General features: G+C 42.0%; 1 protein-coding gene across 4 annotated transcripts in view; it reads left to right on the top strand.

The window, feature by feature from the left end:
- Window positions 1-6,902: 6,902 nt before the first annotated feature.
- Window positions 6,903-24,138, top strand: part of LOC125887690 (alpha-1,3-mannosyl-glycoprotein 4-beta-N-acetylglucosaminyltransferase C-like) — a 119,418-nt gene continuing 102,182 nt past the window's right edge. Inside the window, exons 1-2 of one of the 4 annotated variants that reach the window (XM_049574691.1) lie at window positions 6,903-7,101; window positions 14,080-14,168. The gene's annotated coding sequence lies outside the window, so the exon portion shown is untranslated. Of the gene's footprint in view, window positions 7,172-8,590; window positions 8,647-11,888; window positions 11,926-14,079; window positions 14,169-24,138 lie in introns of those variants that run through there. The other 3 variants (XM_049574688.1, XM_049574690.1, XM_049574689.1) reach the window with 3 other exon arrangements.

Raw genomic sequence — 24,138 nt, 5'->3', positions numbered from 1 at the left:
ACTAAAGTTTCAGTCGGAGTCATTCAAGTTATCACACTTTAATATTTTTATGTCAAAGCCACAGCAGAGCTTTAAGGTTTGTGTATGATCCTGTGTGACGTCCATCTTTTATTTAAGACGTAATAAAAACAAAAACATCATAAACAGCTGCGTCACTTTAAAGTTTATGACTGACATCAGATCACGGGTAGAAACCAGAGTTTAATCAGCTGTTAAAGGACCATAAAGTGTTTTTAAACATTAACGACAAATTAAATTCACTGTACATTCCTGCTGACATCTCTCCATACTGTACCTGTGCTCACTGATTTTATCACTGTCAGGTTTCAGCTCGTTTCACGGCAGCATGATGATCAACCGGCAGTGACCTAAATGTGCTTTACACACATAAACTGTCTCACTGAACATCGGATCAGATTTAGAGCTGCTCAGTAAATGTGTGGTGGCTGCAGAGCTGGATGTTTCTGATGTCTCAGATCTGAGTTCATATTTTTAATATAAGAAACGACTAAATTTACGCTCTGCTTTTCACAGCATTAATGATTTGGTATTATTTCTCTTCAAGGTTTCCAACAGTCTGATGAATGCAGTGTGCGGCTGCAGGTGACTCAAATGTGAGCTGGCAGCGTGTCCTTGAATGCATCACCAAGGACAGTTTACAAATAGGTTTGAGCCAGCAGCAAGAAAACAATGAAACTAAATGTGAGTCATGAAAAATCTATGTCAAGGTAATTTTTAGTGTCTCTAGAAACATCTTTGAGTAATGGGAGTTAACAGGAACAAGTGGCTGCTGACGAGGTCGGAGAGAAGTCTGAAAACACATGTTGGTGGAAAAACATTAAATAAACACGACAGTTAAAGCTCCAGTCTGTAGGATTTAATGTGAATCTAATCTAATCAGTGTGTTTTCTTTAATAAGCTGAAAATCAGGATGGTTGTGTTCCCGTTACCTCAGAATGAGCTGTTTATATCTACATAGGGAGCAGGTCCTCGTCTACGGAGATCACCATGTTGCACCACCATGTTTCTACAGTAGCCCAGAATGGACAAACCAAACACTGACTCTCGATGGGGGAGCCCGGTCTCACTCTGAAGTCATTGAAATCCGGCACTTGGGCACTGACTTGTGGCGTCAGAAACCAACGAAAAAAGGCGTCCTTTCACTGTAGCATGATACACTGCTGGTTGCTGCGTCAGGGGGAAGGGTGGCGGGACAAGGACGAAAATTAAGACGTTGTTGAAGGAAAAAAAACATCAGTTCGCAGTGTTGTACAGACGCAGTGCTTTTATTTTGAAAGAGACTTTATGCAAACTGTACATTTCCTGTGAAGACAGAAGTGTATTTTGAAAACAGACAATGCATGTAACAGGCTGAAGTTGACACGGCGTCCCAGAACGTCAACAACCAACACACCCAGGGTACCTTGGACGTCATATGTGGACGTGGAAAGTCCAGGACCAAACGTGGACATGTGGGGAGGTCACAGTGAGGATGTGATGGATTGGGACGTGTAAATATATATCTATTCCGTATTCCTTTTGGGCAAAAATCACACGATTTGGCTCTTGAGTTATCTGCTGTGTATGAATATAAACACAGAGTCGTCATCATGAGTCTGTGTCTCTGATGAATATGAGGATTTAGAAGAAAAACCCATCAAGATACCTGCACACACTTCTGCATTGATTTTTAAAAGGGGTCGATGTTTCGATGTTTCAGTCTCAAAAAACATCCTTAAGAACAGTCTTGAGAACGGTCTTAAAGGTTTTGAATAATGTCGCTTGATGCTTTAGGGGTGGTGTTTTGTGTTTTGCTTCTGGTGCTCTGTTGTGTGCTGGTGTATTGTGCAACACATGACTGGCTGATGAGGAACACTGTCATGTGTAGTATGTTATGTTTTTATGGTGCATGTTTTTCATTTCTTCAGGACTGTTACTGTGAAGCAGAGATACTTGTGCAGCTCCTGAGTCCAAATATCCCTACAGGGACAATAAAGTATATCGTATTGTATCGAAGTGTGTGCAGGAATCACAGTTTTTCATTGAGTCAACCTGAGTTAACTCCCTGCACCACAAACTGATGAGACTCACCTACAGCAGTTTGATCTGTGCACAGCCATGATGGACTGTAATCGTTTAATCAGGGTTCCTGCTGTTTCTTAAAAAGTCTTAAAAGGTATTAAAATTATTAATCTAAAAATATTGCCTTAATTGTCGTTTAATGTCTTAAAACAACATTTCAAAAGCCTTAAAAATAATAGGACATGAGAAAAAGGATTTTATGAGTCGTGAGTGGTAAAATCTCTAAATGTTTGGTGACCTCTGGGGGTGGGGAAAAATGGATACAACATAGTATTGCAATATTTTTGTGTGGTTATATTAAATCGTCACACAGCGCCAGGTATCAGTATTTTTATTGTATCAATTACTATTAATACAAACACAAATTAAACTTTAGGTCGCCCACCAGAATAATACAATCTGTTGTTTTTTCAGTCCACTACATACATTTTACTGCTGAAAAAAAAAAGTCTGATGTAAGATGAAAACTTTTGATCTTATTCGATAAAACAGATTTAAAAGTTTAAATCTAACTTTAGAAACCATGTTGAAGGCAGGAGAGATACGCTGGCCGGTTAATCAGACAGAGGACAGGAGCCTAGCACATAGAGTCCATCTTCTCATGCAGCCCGACAAACAAATCCAAATTTAAAAACTCTCAGATTCTCCATTATTGAATTTTCTGGTCTTCTATCTAACATTCCACAAATAGAAAAATAACTGTGAAATCTAAATTATACATCGATCTGACAAATGAAAAATACAGATTTAGAAAATTAAATTGGATTCAATTTTCAAGTTTCCTAATTTTCAGGAGATCGAGGTCTGAAAGAGGCGGACGCCACTTCACACGCAAAGGTTGTGATCTATAGAGAATACCTTGACCCATGCTTACCAGCATTTTAGAGACGGAAATTGGCGACACAGATGTTGAGGTGAAAGCTTGATTGTGGAAATTGCCAAATATTCTTTGGCGCACACCATTTTTAGGTTTTGTCTGTACAAACATTTTTAGTGTGGATCCTATGCATTTTTCTTTATAAATGAGACCTCTGATTTTTGTGTTTCTGAGAGGAAGAGACCTCTGTGGATAATTCAGCTCCTCAACAATCAACACTGAAGGAATTCTAACCAGACCTTTAAAATCTGAAACACCACAACCATCTTTGTTCATTTCCCACAGAACTGATTCATCAGTTATATTAACTGTGCTTTAAGACAATGAAAAAATATTAATCTTTAAATATCAGACAGCTGCTGGAAGTCCAAAAAATATTGTTCAATAATAGTTTTATTACAACATCTACAAACAACCAGCTTCCTCTGAGAATAACTGTGTGTGTTTGATCTCTGTCCTCCATGTTTTATTTTCAGATATTAATAGTTCATGTCTCCTGCACGCTGAACCTTCCTCGCTCTGCATAAACACACCTCATGACTAAAATATAAAGACCATGTCGTGCTACAAACTCCAGATCAAACTCTGGATCTCCAGTAGTAAAATCTGTGAACCAAATCTCAACCAACTTTAATTGTGTCTTCTCGAGGCCAATAAACGTCGCAGCAGACAGAGCGTCACATAAAAACTAACAGGAGGGACAAAGAGACGAGTCCTGATTACAACAGATACTCAGCTCCCAATAAGAGCAGGACAGATGTTCCTCTTTCATTTCCTGCTTATATCAAAGCGGCTGCTCTTGAATTAGGCGAACACTTACAGGAGCACTGTAACAGCAGGGACTCTGTGTCGACGTGCGGCGTTACAAGGTGTGATCTGAATGATTTAGAACCACTTACATGTTCAAACAGCTGCGGCACGTTTTCAGATACGCAAACACGACAATATGGAGAGCACTTCACGCCTCCAACTCGAGCACGTCGAATTAGAACGAATATCACATGAGGACATGGCGGCATGGAGAATATATGTAATCTACATTTTAAGGGGCTGGAAGGCTAATTATAATTGCAAATTGGCAACTTGACTCCTGGCCCTCTTTCCACACAGACCCAGTTTGAGCTGATCATTAAAGGCTACATGCACTCAACATTTACAACCCTCAGATCCTCTCAGTGAGCACAGTCTGCTGCTCTACTTTTAAAGCATATATTTATTTTTTATTTCTGATACAGCCATGGCGTCCACATTAAAAAAAATTGAGGGCGCAATAAAAACAGCATGTGCAAGGTTACAAAGTTTCCGAAGCAGCCCCCCCAAAGCTGACATCAGATCTGACAAGCTTTTTGTTCGAAGCACATTAAGCTACATATTTATGCTCAAAAACTAAAATGGAAATTGGAGAATGGCCTTCAGAGTGGATAAATCTGAAAACAGCAGCATGTTTTGGTGTGGATCAGGAAAACTGAACTTCAGGAAGAATGATGACGTCAGCATGGTCAGACACGGTGGTGGGGAAACACTAACATGGGTACCAGAGCATGTGAGCAGAGCGGAGCGGGTGAAAATTTCCGCTCCTCGATCCCAGACCTTTATTTTGTGCCGCTCATCTGCTCCGCTTGGTTCTGCGCATTCTTCACTCCGCTCCGCTTCAGTCCATCATAAATTTTATCCCGCTCCACACGCTCACCACTCCGCTCAAAAAAACTGCGTCGTACTACTCTAACCTGTAATCTTCTATTCACAAATAAAACATGAGCTCAGTAGATTCTCCAGGGAAGCCCTCTCCCCGCAGTTAGGGACTGTCCTACATGGTACCGCTGCTTCTCTTCGCAGTTTCTTTTCTGAAGTACACAGTAAACTCCATAGATTTGAAAGAAAATAGTGCGGGAGTGCACGGGTGCAAAGATGCATTCTGGGTGGGGCATGAGCGACCGGAGCGAAATTGGAGCGAGAGATAAGGCTCCGCTCCACCTTTTTAAAAAAAAATAGCCGCTCCTTGCTCAACACAAAATCCTTCCACTCCCCGTTCCGCTCGCATGCTCTGATGGGTACAGTTGATCTCTCGATGCAGGTGATTGTGATTTTATCCCTGTGCTCATGTTTCTGTGTGACCATGATAAAACAGTGAATCTGTTACCTCCCTCTTGATTTTGTTTTATTTTGGGGCATCACTGACAGTGGCTGCATCCTCGATCTTCTTCCAATAAACCAGCAGCAGATGATCGCAGTGTTCTTGGAGGAAAATATTTAACAAGGGAGTTAGTGATGTAGATCGGTCCCGGCCCATGTAGAGCCTTGTATACAAGGAGGGGGAGCTTAGAATAAATTGTAAATGTAACAGGAAGTCAGTGCAGAGCAGCTCAGACTGGCCTGATGTGCTTGCTCCTCTTGGTTCATAGCCGAGCTGCCGAGTTTTCAATCTGCTGAATCTCTCAGCTTGAAATGAAGACATGAATCGATTTCTCTGCATCTTTTAGAAATGGCCATACCTTGACTATGTTTTTGTTTCTGAGGTGGAAACATGATGTTGTCATCATCTTGTTAATGTTGGACTTAAAGGTTAGATCTTAATCGCCAAGACTTGAAACCACAGATTTAATCCAGGGAGTTAAATTCCTCAGATTATTGAGAAGCATTTCTCTTTTTGTTTCATTAGGAATTGAGTTTTGTCTTCATTTAACTTTAAGAAATTATTGCTGATCCATTTATTTATCACCAAAAGACAGGTAGTGATGGAGTTCATGGCTGCAGCATCAATTGGTTCAGCAGAGATGTAGAGTTGGGTGTCATCTGCGTAACTATGGAAGCAGACCTTGTGTTCTCTGATGATGTCACCAAGCGGCAGCAGGTACAGTGAGGACCAAGACAGCTCCCCAAAACAGAGGTCATGTTTGTCAGACTCTCTCAGACACTCCAAGACTGATGTAAAACTTCCTCCCTTAAATGTTTTGAACCAGTTTAACACACAGTCACAAAGATCGACCAGCTTTTCAACATGATTGGTTATGATGTCGTGGTCAATCGTATCAAATGGTGCACTCAAGTCTGAGAGGACGAGAACTGAGACCTTATTTTGAGTCTGGTCTGAAGTTGCTGATCATTTTAGTGAGAGCAGTTTCAGTGCTTTGGTGTGTTCTAAATAAATGTGAAACTAAAATAAGTACTTAAGAAGGATGGATTTGCACTTTAAGAACGGCTGTATTGCTCTTAAAAATATCGTAATTTGTATTTAAATGTTGAAAGTTAGTGCTAAGCAGACGGTGGTAATTCTCTGTTGTGGTGTGTGTGTGTGTGTGTGTGTGTGTGTGTGTGTGTGTTGTTGGAGTTAAGGGAAAGAAACTGTTCTTGAGCCTGTTTGTTTGGCTTTAAACATAAAGCTCACTTAAAATCCTAAAAAATATAAAATGAAAAGTGAGAGCGTTAAAGTCTGAAGGGAACAGATATGTTTTTAGACTTATTTTAATCAGGATTTTAAAAATGGATCATTTGAACACTGTTTTTGCACTTGCAAAAAAAAAAAAAAAGTTACATTTATTAGACTACAACCGAAACGTTGTAACCGAAACGTCCGCGTTACTGTTGTTGTTCACTTCATCATTTTTCTTGTTTTTACTGAAGATTTGAAGCAAACTTTAAAATTGCATCACTGATTTTGTTTAGTTGAGGAGTTTGACATGTGGACTGTCCGTCCATGAACATGCCTGTCCCTGTGTTAGTGTGTTCATATGTGTGTGTGTGTCCGCTCTCGGAGCTGTGCAGCTGTGATGTGATGTGTTGGCTCTTTAAGGCAGACAATCCAAACAGAGAGGTGGTGGTGAGGGTGAGGATGGTGAGGGTGGGGGGTTAGAGAGAGGAAGAGAGTAGCCAATAAGAGGCGGCGGGTGCAGACACACTCTGTGTTTGTGACACCTTGTGGTGGAGAGTGAGGGGGTGGCAGAGATGGAGAGAGGGGGGGGCACCGCTGGATAGAGAGGGAGAGATCAAAGAGAGCCGAGGCAGAGGAGGAGGAAGAGGATGAGAGATAGCAGAGCTGCAGTGAGAGCCAGCGAGCGCCCTGCCTGCCTTCTGCGACGACTGTTTACTCCACTTTCCCTGAGAGCCGCTTCTCTTCCCTCTGCGTGAGTCATGAAGTGATGTAGGTGAGTGGAGCGTCGTGGAGCGGAGCAGCAGAGCCACAGATCTGTGTGTGTGTGTCTGCGCCGTGGGCAGGTAAGCTCGTCTCTCTGCATCTCTCTGCATCTCTCTGGGTTTGAGTTTCACTGTTTTATCTGCTTCTGTCTCCGGTGAGGACGAGCAAACAACTTCTGCAGACTTTGGGTCTTGTTTCATTTCTCCTCTCCTCCCCTGTGTTCCCCTTTCATTCACTCCATCCTCCAGATCTGGGTAGTTGGTGCTTTTGCAGGCTGTACGGTGTGACTGTGTGAAGTGTGAAAGGCGTGCTGCAGCTTCTCTCTGACAGTCTGAGCAGCATTTAGTGTCTCAGTATTGACAGCCGGGCTCAGAGGGGCTGAGGGCTGGAAGAGGATGAGACGGGAGATGAGTCAAATCTCTGCTTGAGGGACCAGGAGGAGAGCAGCATCAGCTGATGATGATCCCGATCTGTACCAGAGCACAGGAGGAAAAAAAACAGAGATAATCCTGCACAAATAAGCCACGGCTGCTTGTCAGATTTTACACTGCGTTTTTGTTTTTTGATTTCGTAACGGCGTTGAGGTGAAATGTGTGCAGAGGAGCTGGATGTGTCCCTGGGCTTCTCCTCACGTCCTCACTGACTGAGTGTGGAAGGTGTAGCGGGCAGGTGATGGGAGATTTGTGGCTCAGCCCTCCTGAGTGACAGCTGAGCTCTATCACAGCTTCCATCATGACTCAAGCTGGTAAACTGCAGCTCAGCCTGTGACACAAATCCCCGTCCCTTCAGCGGTGTGGGAATAACCTGCCTTCATCTCACGGCTGGATTACAGTGATTTACTGTTGCTCTCCATCAGCCCGGGTGTGTTTGTGCGGGCGTTGACCTATAATGGCACCTAATGGCATCGTATGTTATCTCCAAGAGGACACTGTCAAACGGGACGCAGTCGCCAGACACTTCCAGTTGTAATATGGCAGCTGTTATTAATGCTGGCTCTCCTCATGACCCCCATCACAACTACTGCTGGCAGAGGTGCTGGACAAGAATTAATGGACCCTTTAAAATTAGAAATTACATTTATTGTGGGCTGGATTTACTGTCAGCGAGCACCTCCATCACTCTCCCTCCGTAAAGGACAACTCCAGAGGATATTTTTGTCTTTGTTGGCCCTCAACACAGGCTGTGATTGAGTGTGCCAGATATTAGGGTCGTCTCCCTCATATCCATCTTCAGCTCAACACAAATCCTCCTCATTGATTCGTCTGCTTCTGCTCACCTGCATCCGGAGAATCAATAACAGAAGGCTTTTACCTGGACTGACCTCAGACTCAGCATCCCTGACATGTTTTCAGGTTCCCTTTGCTGAAGGTTTTCTTGCTTTCTGTGAACTCAGAAAACCTTTAATCGCCTTCCTTTGAATTCCAGACATCATATTAGTTTCAGGACGGTGGCGGGGTGAAATCGCTCACACTCAGGGATCAATAAACAGGCAGAAACAATGTGAGGGGGAAACAAGAGAGCTGCTGAACACATTTAACAAGTTGTGCCGCAGCAGGTAGGCTCAGCAATCACACTCATTTTGTTAATGTCACAACTATCGAGCCAGCACAAAACTAAATTAGAGAAATAAAGATTTCAGAGCAGGCAGGGACAAAAATCTGATTGTGAGCATGAGGTCTAAAATCCAGCTCTCAGTGTTCAGTGTTTCCTCCACAGATGAAATGTAAAATGTAAAAGAAGCCAAATGACTCCAATCAGATCTGAGGACAGAGAAACTCCTGTGGTGCAAAATCTAAACTGTGAAGGAGTCTCAAGATTCACTTTGTGTCTATAGATCTGTCCCTGAGTCTTTTAAATCTTGACATCCTAGAAAGATCTGTGCATCTGATATGATGGATTGATACTGGCACTAATACTAACCTCACTAAATGCAGATGAGATCAGGTGTCGTCCGTGACGCAACCGATCCACGTTTAATAAAGTTTCTTTGTCAGTCTTTTTATAATTTAGTGTTTCTTCAGTCAACAACTTGTTTCACCACAGAATCTGTGTCGTTGCTCTGAAGATCAATCTTGGTCTCCAGAATAGTTTCTGATGGTCTCGTCTCTTGACTGCATTTTTCCACAGTCTTGTCTCAGTCTCAGACGCCGACAGCTAAAGAGATATCACTAAATTGCCTGCACCAAAAAAGTGGGTTGAATAAAGATGGTTGATTTCAGCTCTGACATATATTGTCTTTTAACTATGCGTTCGCGTGCACGTGATGGCTGTCTCACATCACCTGCATCCGTTTGGAGTGTTGGTTGTGCACGTCCTCAGGAATTAACCCAACATGTTCTCAAGATGTAACACACACATGAACAGTCGAGGCAGTGTTGGCAGAACCAGAGAAGGAAACTCACCACTGTCGAGATGTGTTTTATACCCACCATCTGTGATGTCACTGTTTCTGTGTAATCCACACTGATCTCAGAAGTAAAAACACAGGAACCTCCTCGAGCGATGCTGTGTTTATCGTTTACATCACGCAAATCTGTTGCGCCCTCTGGTGGAATCCTCCAGTAACACACATAGTACATCGGCAGGTATGTGAGTAATTCTGGTGTCGACACGAACACATGGTTAAAAAGCAGGTTTATCGGGGCGTTGGTAGCGTAGTGGATAGTGCCGGTGCCCCATGTACAGAGGCAATGCCTCGCTGCAGTGGTTGCAGGTTCAACTCCGGCTTGCAACCCTTTGCTGCATGTCAACCCCCACTCTCTCTCTCTCTCACCCCATTTAAATCTGTCCTGTCCATTAAAGGCAAAAAGCCCCAAAAAATAATCTTAAAAAAAAAAAAAAAAAAGCTGGTTTGTCTCCGGCCTCGGCGTTTGTATCTGTTCACTCATAGAAAATAAGATTGTAGTGATCTACCGGTTTCAATACTCTGATACTGACGGTTATCATAGCGTCTCTTAGTGGCATTCGTTTTAGTTTTTTTTTTTTCAGAAGAGACTTTTTACACAAACATCCATTAATAATGGTTTTGTGGCCTCTTGATCCATCAACTGATGTAAACTCTCCTGCTAAGCTAGCTAACAGCTAGCAAGCTAACCGTTCATTGATTTTGTCTGTTACTTATCGGCACATCAGCCTGTGTGTATCTGTTACAGCTGGGTTAACTATACTCTGGATTATGTGGCTGTGTTTTCTGTATTATTGCAGATAAACATCATCCTTATCTTCTGTCCAGTTTAGATTGTTTTCCATTTTGTGTTATCTGTTGTTCATTTTGGAGGAGTAAGCTAACGCTAGCACCTTTTATGCAGAGATGGCGCCATGGGGCCGCAACCAAGATGCTTCTTTATGTTGATTTGTATTTTTTGACCTTGAACCAAACAGTGTGATGTCAGGAAGGCATGATGACATCACAGAATTAAAAGAAGCGTGACATGTAACACAACAGTGTCAGCCACTAGTGTGACATATAACATACATGTCAGCAGCTCTTTATAAACAATAACAATGACATCACATGTCAATAACAATCATTTAGCGTCCCTGTTATATGGTGGCTGATCTCATCCTCTGCGTGGAGGGTAAGGAGCTCCTGGACCTCATTGTTGAGTTAGCCGCAAACTGCTAACAGCTGCTGTTCTTCTTCTTTGAGTTAGCCGCTAACTGCTAACAGCTGCTGTTCTTCTTCTTTGAGTTAGCCGCCAACTGCTACTCTTTCGATCTCCCTGAGGTGGGTTGCACACATAACACATTGTCAAAACGTCACACACATCCCGTCCATGATTCCGTCCTGTCGGCTGTCCCTCTCAAGGCCCCAACGCACCAATCTGACGGTCAACCACCAGTCGGGTGTGGGCCGTCGGTGAGCATCTGTCGTCCTTGTCGGTGCGGTGTGTTCAGCTGATTCAGCACGTTGAATCAGCGCCAAAGATGTCATAGCCCACTGATGAATGACCTCCCTTTGACTGTCAGCTGAGCTCAGGTAAGGAACAGAGAAGTGTCAGTGAGTAAAGGAGGAGCTAAAGTCCAGAGGGAGTGAGACCAAAACCAACTTGTTCCTTAAGGTTTTCTCTTCAGCAGAAACGTTTCCTGATGGTTTGTGTTACTGTTCACTGGCGCACGGTAACTATGCTCTGATTGTGTTGTTAATGTGCTAACTGGCTAACTAGCATCAAGACGCTCTTCCTGTTTCCCTTTTTCAATGATGAGTACAGACGACCAACCGTCTGCTGCTGTGGAGACTTATTTCCTCTCACCAGGAGCAGAACGGACGTGTTGATTGGCTGTTGGCTGGAGTCTTTGTGGTGTGTTCATGTGCAACTTTTTCACCGAGACAAAGTGATGAAAGTCAGCTTTCATTGCCGCTAGTTTTCTGAAGTCAGTTTTGGTGTCTGGGCCTTGAGAATGCATTCATTTTAGTTAGGTGTACCTAATAAACTAGCAACTGAATGTACTCATAAATACAGTATTGAAAATGTTCTCTTAACACTTTACTTCACTGCATTTGACCACTGATACTGAATCAACTCAAGAGTGCACCAAATACATCATATGTGAGACACTAGTGTTGATGGTTGGCATCAGCTGGAGTCTCTGTGGTGTGTTCATGTAAAAGTTTTTGGCCCAGATGTAATGATGTCAGGTGACGCAGCATTGGGCCTTCGTTGCTGCTAGTTCTCTGAAGTGAGGTTGGTGTGTCTGGGTCTCTACACAGATGTTTTGGTGCTGTTACTACCTCCGCTCTCAGCTCAGAGGCGAGACAACTCTGGCCTTGAAGAGGCAGTGTAAAAGGGGCGACTGACAATACTGCTGTCAGGTGATGTTAAAGGATGATGATGTGAGTAAAGTGTAACCACAGTATTTCATTGTCCACATGTGCTGTATTATGACAGGAACTACTGTTAAAGCCTGAATATGAACACTTGAGTCAGGAGACGACCTGAGAGGCTTCATCTCCTCAGTGAACTCAGCTCAGAGAAATATTTTATATAAGAGACAAACTAGACAAGACAGTGTCTGTCGCCGAGCGCTGAACCTCTGTGGTAGGTGTGTGCTGATTTGCATCACCTTGGCCGGCTCCCCGCGGCTTCTGTTCTCTGAAATAGTTGCACAAACGCTGCCAGTAAACGAATCTCAGGCAACAATTATGTTCCTTTTGCAAAAACAAATTAGGAGCGTATATATTGTTATTTTCAAGGAGACAGAGTTGCACATCGTGCGCTGATCAAATTTGTTAGGAAACCTCCAGACAAATTATGTTGTTTGAGTTATAAGCTGCCGCTCTGAGTCATTTCAGTATCAACAAATTTCCATCTGGCAAAAAAAGTGATGTTTCTCATCAGTGACAAACACAAACAACACGTCTGAAGCGACGCTCAGAGGTCAGATCCATTTCAAAAAACAACAACAACAGAAACCACCTCAGAACTCTGAGATCTCCGTCCACACTGGAACAATGATGAGTGTGTTTTCTCAGTTTTGGCCTTCAGGAGTCTGTCTCCCTTTCAGCTTTCCCCTCGACGTGATAAAGTGTGAAAAATTTGGAAGGTGGGTGGACTGCCTACTTTTAAACAAGCAAGCAAAGTCTACACGGCCATCTGCTCGCACCACAGCTTTTTTTTTTAATCAAGGCTGCAGCCTCGCAAGAACCAGACTCCCTCTCACTCCTGCAATTTAGCATCTTGAGCTGAGAGCGAACAGCACACACAGCAGAACATGTTCGTTACTTCTAATCCAAGTTGAAAGCCCAGCGTGGCGTCGGTGCCGTTAACAGATGTCGTATTTGACAAACGAGTTTAGCTGCAGGTTGCTCTGTGTCGACACTTCCTGAGTGACTTCTTATTTTGTCCTTTAATTTAAGGATTTCTCTGACTTTGTTCCAAACAGAAGAATCAGACACACTTAAGTCGTCTGATTGAGTTACACTCATATTTAAGAAAATCATGAACAGTTATATTTGGTGGTGTTTGGGGAACTGACTGGAAAGGAGAGATTTCTTAAACATAATCCCAAAATGTTATTTAAAGTTTTTCCTCTCAGATGTTGTATGCATACTTTATTAAAGGGACAGTTCACCCCAAAATCAGAAATATATATTTTTCCTCTCACCTGTAGAGCTGTTTATCAGTCCAGATAGTTTTGGCGTGAGCAGTTGGAGATATCAGCTGTAGAGATGTCTGCCTTCTCTCTAATATAATGGAACCAGATTACACTCAGTTTTTGGTGCTTGAAGCCTAATCGTTCACTCAGCTGGGTTAAAAGTTTGCTTGCACTTGCAGCAGCTGCTCCTCTCTGATCTGATCAACTCTACAGGTGAGAGCGGAAATATGTGTCTTTGATTTTGGGATGAACTGTCCCCTTAAAGCACAGCGACTGACAGCGCCAAACTGAATCAAATAAAGATTCTAAATTTTTTATTAATCAAATGCTGGTACAATATGAGCAGTATTTGTCTCTAGTCTGCAATAAAGATTATTAATTAGAGTCAGAACAAAATATAAATGATTAAAATTTAAAGATAAAAACTTCTGGTGTACGTATGGACCTGGTGTTTCTGTGGAGGTGCAGTTTCTCTGTATATTAAAATGTATTTATTCAATAGTTTTTAAAAAACAGCGCACTGGAACATTTTGTTCAAACTTGAGTGCAAATATACGAATGTGTGTGTGTGTGTGTGTGTGTGTGTGTGTGTGTGTGTGTGTGTGATTCAGTGATGGAAGCTCAGATTTGGACGGAACAAGAAAACAGGTTTTGGGAGATGGTCGATAATGAGGCTGTTTTTTCCTCTCAACACAGATGTAGTGTTTTTGCAAACAGCAGAGCGCTGTGTTTGTGAGACGAAGTCTGAGTGAACACGCCGTCCTCTGTCTCAAGTGGACACACAGTTCATTAGAGGATGTGTGGGTGAAAATGCACGGCAGGCTATTGAGTTATAAAACAAAAAATGCGTCACACTATATTGTTTTTCTCTTTGTGCTCTTCTTGTTTTCAGGCCGACTCATTTCGTGATTAAGGATCGATGCCAGGCCCCGGAGCGAACAGAAGAAACCCTGAGAACAACCTGAGCACATCAGCAGGCAGGTAAGGAGAGGTGGAGACCTTCAAGGTTGGTTTTCCAGGACTGTTGTTAAAGTGCTGAGACTGTGAGGCCTTTTCTCTCCTTGTTGTTGATTAATTGTGATCGCACGTGTTAATGTTTGGCACAAACGTGACTCCAGAACATCAGCAGCACAAAATGTCCTACAAAAATATGCAAAATCTATGAAACACTCTTTGTGTCGAAACGTTGATTTTATGCATCAGAGCAGCAGAGATTCAGTTATTGATTCGACTGATTGATTGGACCTCTGCTGGACTTTCTTCTGTTTTACGTCTGATTCTGATCAAACTGAGGTCGAAGGAGAAAAAATGCTTTTAAATAAAAACACTTTGATCATTTATCACTTCCAGAAGGAGAGTTACAGAAACTGTGAGCAGTTTAAACACAACATCTCAAGAGTTTCTTGGAAAATAAGATGCTGAGCTCAAAGTATTAATTATTCACAAGAACTCGCTTTTTTTAAAAAAAAAAAAAATAATTCCAGCAACTTGTACAATTAAAAAGTTTCCCATGGTTCGGTCACTGCTCCTCTGTGGAGAGACCCCGACGTACATGTGCATTAAAGATTCATCTGAACAGCTGGTCCTGGATCTGCACGGCATGTGTTCTCCTTCCAAACTTGTTTCTGAGCAGAAACTAATCACAGAGAAAAACATCTGCTGTCGTCACTGACGATGACGTGTGTGTGATGTGAGAGTAAAGATTGTGATGTCAGGCATCTGCGGTGCTGACGTGCCTTTAAGCAGATCACTTCAGGGTCTGATTTTGACCTCTGATCTCCCCTGAAGGAGGAAAGACACTTGATCTGCATTCATATAAAGATAAGTATTCCTGTGAATCCAGAGGCTGATATATATCACTCCTCTGTGTCACAGAGCTCCGCTGCTCTGATTAAAAACACATCATAGAGACATTGTTGCACTGAGTGACGTCTTCCTTTATTACCATGAACACTCACTGTAGGTTATTTTAAATCAATCTCACTCTCACCGTCCTGCACCGTCCCCAAAAACTCACTGGAGCACTAAATGTGCTGCTGAAAATAGTCCCCAACAAAAACACTATATTTGAGTAACGTTCACTAAAACCTACTGTGAGCCTTTTTATAAATATGAAACTACGTGTTTGTGAGCTGTTTTTAAAGATGCTGGTATTCAGAGGGAACCAGTGGTCTCTGAGCTCAGATCCACGACAGGAAGGAGACGTTTCAAAGAGTTTGGATACACTAACATGTTGTTTTTATTTTCATGGCATTTGTTTAACCTGATCATCAAAGAGAACATAATTCAGTCTAATTCAGTCTCTAATGCTAGCCGCTGTGGCTAGCCCTGTTTCATGACTAACACATGACGTTAGCAACTGCATCTTAGCAACGTATCGTCACAAAACAGTTTGTATGACATCCTACGAATAAGCGCCATACAAATGACATTACGTCCTTAATGTAAAGTTACTGAGGTTTGATTTAGGAAAAGAAACGTTGCAATGACGTACCTTAAAATAACAACAAGTGTCTCCTGGAGAAAGTCCTATGTTTTGTGAATATCCACCACCTCAGCTGCCTCCTAACTGGACCGCTCACGACCGCTTTCTTCTTTACTCATGACAGTGCATTGGTCACATGATCGCAGGTCATATGTTTGTATTTTGGTGCTTTTGTTTTTGTTGGAAAATGTACGAACAGTGTTTGAGAGCAGTCTGATATCAGCTACTTTACCGTCTTCATCGGCTCCTGGTTGAAGCAGAAACCAAACTGATGAGATGTTTCCAATTTTAGCATCAAGCAAGCTATGACCTGGATGTATGAGGCTATAACTTAGAGATACTGAGTTAAGACGTCCTGCTGACTACAGTATGTTTCTATTACTGAAATGACTTCTGAACTGTTTAGTCCCTCAAACCTCAAACTGTTAAATTAACAGATATAAAACTGAGAAAAGCAGCAAATCTTCACATTTGAGAAACATTTTTGCTCGTTAAACGAACTCAGTGATGAATCAGTTAGCAAAATTGTTCTTGATTAACAGTCTGTGACTGAATAACACATTAATCAACTAATAACTAAATTTTTAAACATATTTTAACATCAAACTGCTGCGTCGTCCTGTTGGATGTAAAATTGTGCAGAAGGCGGTGATTCAAATTGTGCCTGCAGTCTGAGTGAACTTTTATGTTGAAGTGCAGAGATGAGAGTCAAAGAGAAACATCTCCAACAAACGTCTGTTGTCTCTGGTAGATTAGCTTTTTATTTTCTCTGCCTTTCAGAAGCGTTTGATCTGCCTCCTTCTAACTTTTGACAACTTAGAGGAGGAAAGCCTACAGCAGTCCCACAAGGCTTAATTATCCCTCAGACTGATAACAACCTGGTACGAGTGGAGGCCTGGAAGAGAAGGGGAACTAAGAGGAGATAGAGATGGTAGGATTAATGGAGATTGTCTGATATTACCTGGCCTCTGATCAAAAGACTGTGTTGGCAGGCGGAGCACATAATCCTCTCCATTTCTCTCCTTCATGCCAAAAACTGCTGGTGCTGTGTAGCTCCATGGGCAGAGCAAGACATCGCTGACCGGCCTGTTCCCGACGGAAACGCCCGTACGTCTGTAAATACACATGTGAAGGCAAGAATCGCATTAAAGCTTTCATCATGTAACCTCGCAGGTCTGCAGCACGGCGAGTCTCTGCTGCAGTCTTGCACACTTTTTAATAAGCGAGTCCATTCTTACATTTGACTCATTTTGAGTCATACTCTCTGGATGTCTGAGTCCACAGAGACACTTTATTCTTTCATCATCATCTTTTTCTTCTGCTGCATCTCGGCTACAATAAGCCTCGTCAGAGTTCGCAGAATTGTTATCGGGATTTTAGCTCAAGGACATTTTAACAATTTGTGTCAAAGGGAAAGACAAGAGCGACGGTCTGAAGAGAAAAGTGCTCGAAAGATAAAACTTTGATTATCATTTGGAGGAGAAACTATAATATGTGGCCTTAATAAAATCCTGGTTTATTCTGTGGTGAAACTTTAACAGACAAAATGACTTCTGGTCAGAAATCAACAGTTCTTTATTTAAATCTATTTAAAATATGAATTCAGTCACTTCTGACTATTTTATCATTTGTAGTTTGCTGTATAGAAAAAATAAGATTTAACTTATAACAAAATACTTTTACAGCATGTTTATGTGTGTATGAAAGACGGAGGGTTGTTATTCATGCTAGTTTGTGTGTGTGTGTGTGTGTGTGTGTGTGAGTGTGTGTGTGTGTGTGTACGCCGCAGAGCAGGAGTTGTTGAAGCAGCCGCTAATGCAGAGAGAGAACGCCGTGGTTGTTGTTGAGGTGTTGGCTACGTCCCACATTAGCCTGTTAAAGTTAAGGAATGAAAAGACAGCAATACGAGTTCATGCCTTTGAGCCTCATTGTTATGGGACGCTACAATATCCACACAGGGAGCAGGTCCTCGTCTACGGAGATCACGATGTTTCTACAGTAGCCCAGAATGGACAAACCGAACACTGACTCCAGATAGAGACATTCAGGTTTTTGTGTTTTTTCGCTGGCCACTGTGAGTTTGTGTCGCCCTCTCTGCTCCTGATCTGATCTCAGCCGATCTTTTATTTTAATGTCAACACAACAGACGGATAGAAAAGAATGTCAAGGGCGTTTGAATCTGCAGAGAGGAACAGAAACATGTCGGTCAGTGTTTCTGTCTCTCAGTTTTGTATTTAGAGGTCACCTAAACCTTGTTAAAGCGTAAAACTAAAATCACTGTGCTGCAGCTTGTCACTCTGATAAAAACAGTCGGACGGGGACAATCATACGGCCTTCAGAGCCCACAGTAAATCCTGCTCTCAAAACAGGAACCTCACTGTGCAATCAGTCGTGTCTTTATGTCCTCTATCAGGAAGAAAAGATCACAAACTGCTCGCTGTCTTCTCTTATTGAGTGTTTTTCTTTCTGCAGAATTGTCTGCCGCTGCCACAGATGTAGCCCAGAATAGTAAAGTCAATAAAAAACTGATCGAAACTGGTTTGCAGCCTTTTTTTATGGGTAGAAGGAGCTTTACATTTTGGAGTGTGCCTCCAGCTTCCTGTAAAACAGCATTCATCCTGTTTTTTTTTTTAAAGGCGTAAAACACATTTGAGTGTTTAAAGGCAGCGAGGAGCTGCAGCAGAGCGCTTTAAAATCTGTGTTCTGTGCAGATTTATAAATCAGGAGAAACATAATTTCTACAAAACAGCAACTTTATCCCTTAACAGAGATGTCATAACGCTAAGCTGCTTAACAGACAGAAAAAGCTCTTTGGGTTTTGCACTTGACGGCACTAATCTGCTCCCGAAAAGAAATCTACTTATAATTTTGGGATATTTTCCAAAGGAAACTGTAATCTGCAGTTATTTTAGTGTCATAATTGATATTCCTGATGTTTGGATGGGTGCTGAGTGGGTTCATTTCCGTGCTGTGATCCTCCTCCAACACTGAAGGTTAAACTTTTGGGGACGATATCAAACGATGATATATGATAATATGAGATATGAGAAGAGGTGAGTGTCCGTGTCTAATGATTCAAATATCCGCTCTCACCTCTGTTGGCTAAAGTAATTATGACAAAGTCATGTTCAGCTGAAAGAGGACGAGTACCAACATGAGAGAAACTCGCCGTCCAGCTGACTGAGGAGAAAATCAGATGTTCAGCACATCAAACTTTTGAAACACGTCTGAATTAGTGGCGTTTAAAGTCAGAGTTGTGCTGTGTTTCAGAGCGTCCTGCTTCCTGAATGTGATGCTGTTAGAAACAGGATGTCGAGGCTTTAATGCCACAAACTGATGGGATATTAGTCAGAAAGGGAAAAGCTGTTTGATTCTGATGGAGGAGCTGATTGTCCAATAATCTGCAGTGGTGGAACAAGGAGGAAAAAAACTGGCTGAGCTCCTGATATTGACCCAAACATCAGAATGAATGTTGGCATTAAATGTTTATGCAAACCACAGATACAGAACATTTGTGCATTATTATGTAGCAGATATGTTGAACTTTATGTTTCAACAATGCCATGGTTACTGTGTGCTCATGTTTAGGTCATGTCTTGGTTATAGTTTAGAAAACATCATATTTTGTAATAAAATACCGGTTTTTTGTGGCACAGTTGCAGCTGGAAAGGCAGCAGATGTCAGATATTAAAACAACTGATTTTCAGGGGCATGAAATTCCTGGAGGACTCATGAAACTTGCTGTAGAGGTGGACCCATAAATGTGTCACATGACCCATGTCTGACAGAAACTTTATGTCTGTTTATTACAATATTTTTTTGTTGTTGTGGTCGTTTGAGCGTTTAATTCTGTCACATGAAGATAAAAACACTGAGTTTACATTTTACAACAATTTATTTTTTTCATTGAACTATAAAAATATATTGAGGCAGCTGGTGTTTCTCAGACAAAGAGATGAACTCTGAACCAGGAAGTGCTCTTTATTTTACCTCAGCACAGCTTCCTGTCAGACACTACTCAGAGGTCACTAACTGTGAATACGACTGAACTCACTTTTACCACAGTATTAACTGTGACACGCCAACACGCCACGATATGTAAAGTGCACGATGATAGTGTTGTTTATCGGCCTTAAACTAATGAGGTGAAATCTGCTTAATTCATCTGAGTCAAATTAACTCAAAACTCAAAAACTGTTTTAATTTAACATAAAAAATGATGCCGAGCTCACAGTGATGAGTTTTTGTGTCAAGTGAACATAAAGTTTTTATGTCAGTTCAACAATCTGGGTCATCTGTCTACAGTGCACCACTGAACCTCTCACTGTCTTTTTACTTTATACATCCACGTATCTGCTGGCACAATGCAGCTGAACCTAACTCACACTGAAACATATTCCAACATCACGCCTGCATCTGCACAGGAACACATATACACCACTGACATTTCTACCTGTGATGCTTGAATAAGGAAAAGATGATTTGCCTCGTCTTATGTTTTTAATTATCTTGAAAAGGTCATAAAAAGCGTTTAAGTGGAGTGTCTAATACCTGTGGAAACTATTTACTACAGCTATAATAACACTAATAATAATGACGGTCATCATCATCATCATTGTGATCTTAATGAAAGACATACGCAGCTGCCAGAGAAAGAAAATCCCCATAAATCAACAGTTCATCTAAAGCAGTGATGTCAGTCTATAATGAGCAGGAACCAAATCAGACACGTAACACTTGGGTGATCGCTAAGTGCGTCATCAGTTTGGAGGCAGAAGGACAATCAGATGGGAGCTTATCAATCATCCATTTATATCAGCAACCTGCTGAACTGTGAAGAGCACACCAGTTAAATTCCCAACACATGCTCCACGCTGTGCGTACCACGCCGATTCATATCAGGGATTATTGCACTAATTAGCGGGGATATGCTCCTCTTCTTTGACACAAACTGAAGCCCGTCACTGATTGGATCAGATAAGCGTTTGACATTCAGCGCTCGTTTTTACCTTGTTTTGCAAATCCCACAGAGGATTTCATCACAGACTCCCGCCACCCGCCGCCAAGCTCTCACATTCACTCTGGATTCTTTTCCATTTCTACCCTGCAGTCGTTCTGTGCTGCAGCAGCAGCGCTGGTCCTGCTATGGTTATGGTACAGTGTCATCATCCTTTTGTTTTCCACTGGAATACTGAGCAGTATCATCACGGCTGTGATTTCAGCGTCTGCTCCTCACTTATCATCAAACTGCAGTGAAGCTGCAGCATCATAAGGCCCTGATCACACAGAGAGCGTTTCAGCAGCTGGAGGCAGATTTTTGTTTTTAATGAGAATTAAACTTTTTGTAACAGTTTTTATAAGAATGAAGTTTTTTGCTCGCTGTTGTTGTGTTGCTAGGCGCCTTGGATTTCTGTGCTGTAGGCCCCTGGCGTTTTTGCCGGAGCACTCTGAACTTCTGTTGAAAAAACATCAACTCGAAGCAGAAAAACACCCCATGTCATCTCTGCTGTTTTCCCACTTTCCAATTGGATGATTTGAGAGGCGGGGCTTCTGTGGTGGTCATGACAACAAGTTTGCAGTTGGTAAACAATGGAGTAGAAACTGGTGGTAGTGGTTGCTGGATACCCAGAGCTATACGACTTTACACACCACAGTAAGCACCATCTCAATAGAAAACAGCAGGCGTGGAAGCAGATAAGTGCAGTACTTGAAACGTCCATGATGGAGGAGAAGCTCCTGGACCAACTGGTGGTACTCCCCATGATCCAGCCTCTTTTTTAGGGTCTCATGTACCCACACAGATCTCTGTTTATCTGCTGACAGCCTCTCACCCTCAACCAGAGCTGTTATTTATTATTCCCTCTGTATTTTTACTTTTTTTTCCGCTCCCGTTTGCCTCGATAAAGTTAATGCATCGTGTTGTCATTTGAAACTCAACACTTCCTTTATCTGTTTCAAATTAAAAGCCCCGTATAACTTCAGCTGAGAGAATCCTTTCATTTTCTAAAAAGGCTTTTATTGTGAAACATTTGCAAAAACTTCCAGTGGAGCATTCAGTGACTGTCATAGTTTTCATGCAGTAATTCAAATGTAGCTCCGCCCATCTGATGACAATTTTTACATCATCGCTACAATAAAAGTTTTTGATGCTCCCAACAAGTCTGAATATTTAAAGAAGTATGAACGGCATATGAATGATGAATATAAGTAAGAACGTAGAGAAGATGAGGAACACTTTACAGTTGGAATGGTGTTTCTACGTGAAAGTACGAATGAGGACATAGGAATTCAAAATGCCTGAAGAAAACTTGAAGTTGTGTCAAGTTTGATGATTCCGCCATCTGTTTGAATTGGGAAAAAAATCCAGAAAAACGTTGTGTATCTCAGGAAATATGAATGTTATGAATGAGAAAAATACAAGCAAGCAATTCTGAATGGAGCTGAATATTTGGGCATTGGAATAGTTGTAAAATGTTGTTAGTATATTGAAGTAGTTTGACAAAAAATGCGGCAGAATAATAATAATAATAAAGAATTTGTGTGTAGAAAAACATAGGGTTTCACATTCACATCAAATAATAATATAAAATAGGACGAGAATAATCCGATGACATCACACATGTTGTGAAAGATGACCAGGGATGATTGGTGTGAACCATCGTGTAGTCTGTCATGTCTGTCGGCCAAGTCACAGCAGGATTTTATAACTCTACAATCACCTGATCTGACATAGTGACTGTAGGAACGGACAGAAATGTCATGTTAGTGTGAACCCAGCATCAGGAGGTGGTGGGGTGGTTGCCTGGCAACAAAACAAGGGCACGGCAATTTTTTTTTTTCACTAGTGGGACTCAATTTAGAAATAAGTGCAGTGTGCCTTGAATTTTGTAACCTGTAAAATATTTTGTGTGTGATCGGGCCTCATCTGTGGAGCATCATCAGCTGTAGTGCAGTTAGACTCCTTCACAACATGGATGTATGAAGAGAGGTGGAGACAGCGTTGGAGGCGTGGCCTTGTTCATTCCTATGAAAGTTGCTCAGTGGCAATTGAGGGCAAAAAAGCTTAATTTCTAAGTTATGAAATTACCCAGATCCTCCACCGGCTGAGCAGCTAACTTCCTGTTTAGCGCTCTGCTAACTCAAATGGAGGTAAAATGATTTAATCTTGCAGCTCTTCTCGACTCACTCAGTTTTATGATGTTTGGTCGGGTCTACACACAAAAAACGACTTGGTTAGGTTCAGAGAAACATCATGGCTTGGATTAAAATTAGTGTTGTTGTTGTTGTTTTTGTCATGGTTAAGGGAGCTTTGTTGTCATGGTTACAGTCATCAACGTGGTTACGGTTTGGAGGTAACCCAACAGCGGTCTGCCGTCTCAGGATACTCCAGCCAACAACAGACAGAAACATGTCGTGTTGTGACACTTGTTGAAACGATGACTCGGAGCGTTTGGGGCTCATGAGGTCAAGAAGGTCGACCTTTATTCACAAGGTTGGTGGTTTGATCCTGGGCTCCTCCTGTCTGCATGGGAAGGCCAGTGCTGTGCATGGCGGTGTATCGATCTCTGAATGTGTGTGTGAGTGTCTGGTGAGGTTGGACAGCGCTACATAAACTTAGTCCTTTAACCATTAAACACTACTTCCCTTCAGATGCCGACGTTAAACAGCTGTCCGTCATGTGTTAGACTGAACCATCACAGACTCTCCAGGTATCATCAGACAGCTGCAGGGATAGATTTGATAGATTTGGAAACGTTTGACATTACACTTCTGAGAGGAGCGCCTGAATGCAAACTTTAGTTTTGCTGTCTTTGAAGCCGTTTCATTTGGCCTTCAGGTTTCCACCAAGAAAACTGCTTTCCAGAGCTGCGTCGAATTTGTTCACAGCTGTAGCTGTCAGTGAGCCGCACACAGCATCAGTCATGTTTAGCTTCCCAGCAGCCAGTTTGTTTTAGAGCAGAGAGCAGAGGGAGGAGTCAGGTCACAGGTGAAGCTTTCCCAGGATTGAGTGCTCACTTTTTGGAGATAATTTGTTTTTCACTCTGCGGTTTCAAACAGATTTAAGAGACAATTTCCTGTCGCTGACTTTACCTGACACTGTAATTCCATTTGGGCAAAGTGTTGTGAGTGGGCGCAACAATCTGCATTATTTCACATCCACTTTGTGATTCAGACCAAACACACTCTGTCTATGTGGTGAATTTCTTCCCAGCAGCCTCTGAAAGTGGACTAAATATGCTGAGATGTCCAACCACTCTGTTGCATAACTGAACTCAACAAAACAGTTCCGTTTTAAACAGACGTGTCGCAGCAGTAGTTTTTTCTGTTAGTGTATAATATAAAACAGATATTTTTTTCTCTTTCATTTTATAGTTCTAGTTTACTGATGTATGAACAGAGGTTACATAAAACCAGAGTCACCTGCAGGGTTTCTAGCTCCACCTTTTAGTACCAGATCTGTGTGCT

This window comes from Epinephelus fuscoguttatus, linkage group LG4 (genome assembly GCF_011397635.1).
Source record: "Epinephelus fuscoguttatus linkage group LG4, E.fuscoguttatus.final_Chr_v1".
NCBI classification, from domain to species: domain Eukaryota; kingdom Metazoa; phylum Chordata; class Actinopteri; order Perciformes; family Serranidae; genus Epinephelus; species Epinephelus fuscoguttatus.
The sequence above is the reverse complement of the archived record's forward strand: the minus strand, read 5'-3'. Positions and strand labels throughout refer to the sequence as shown.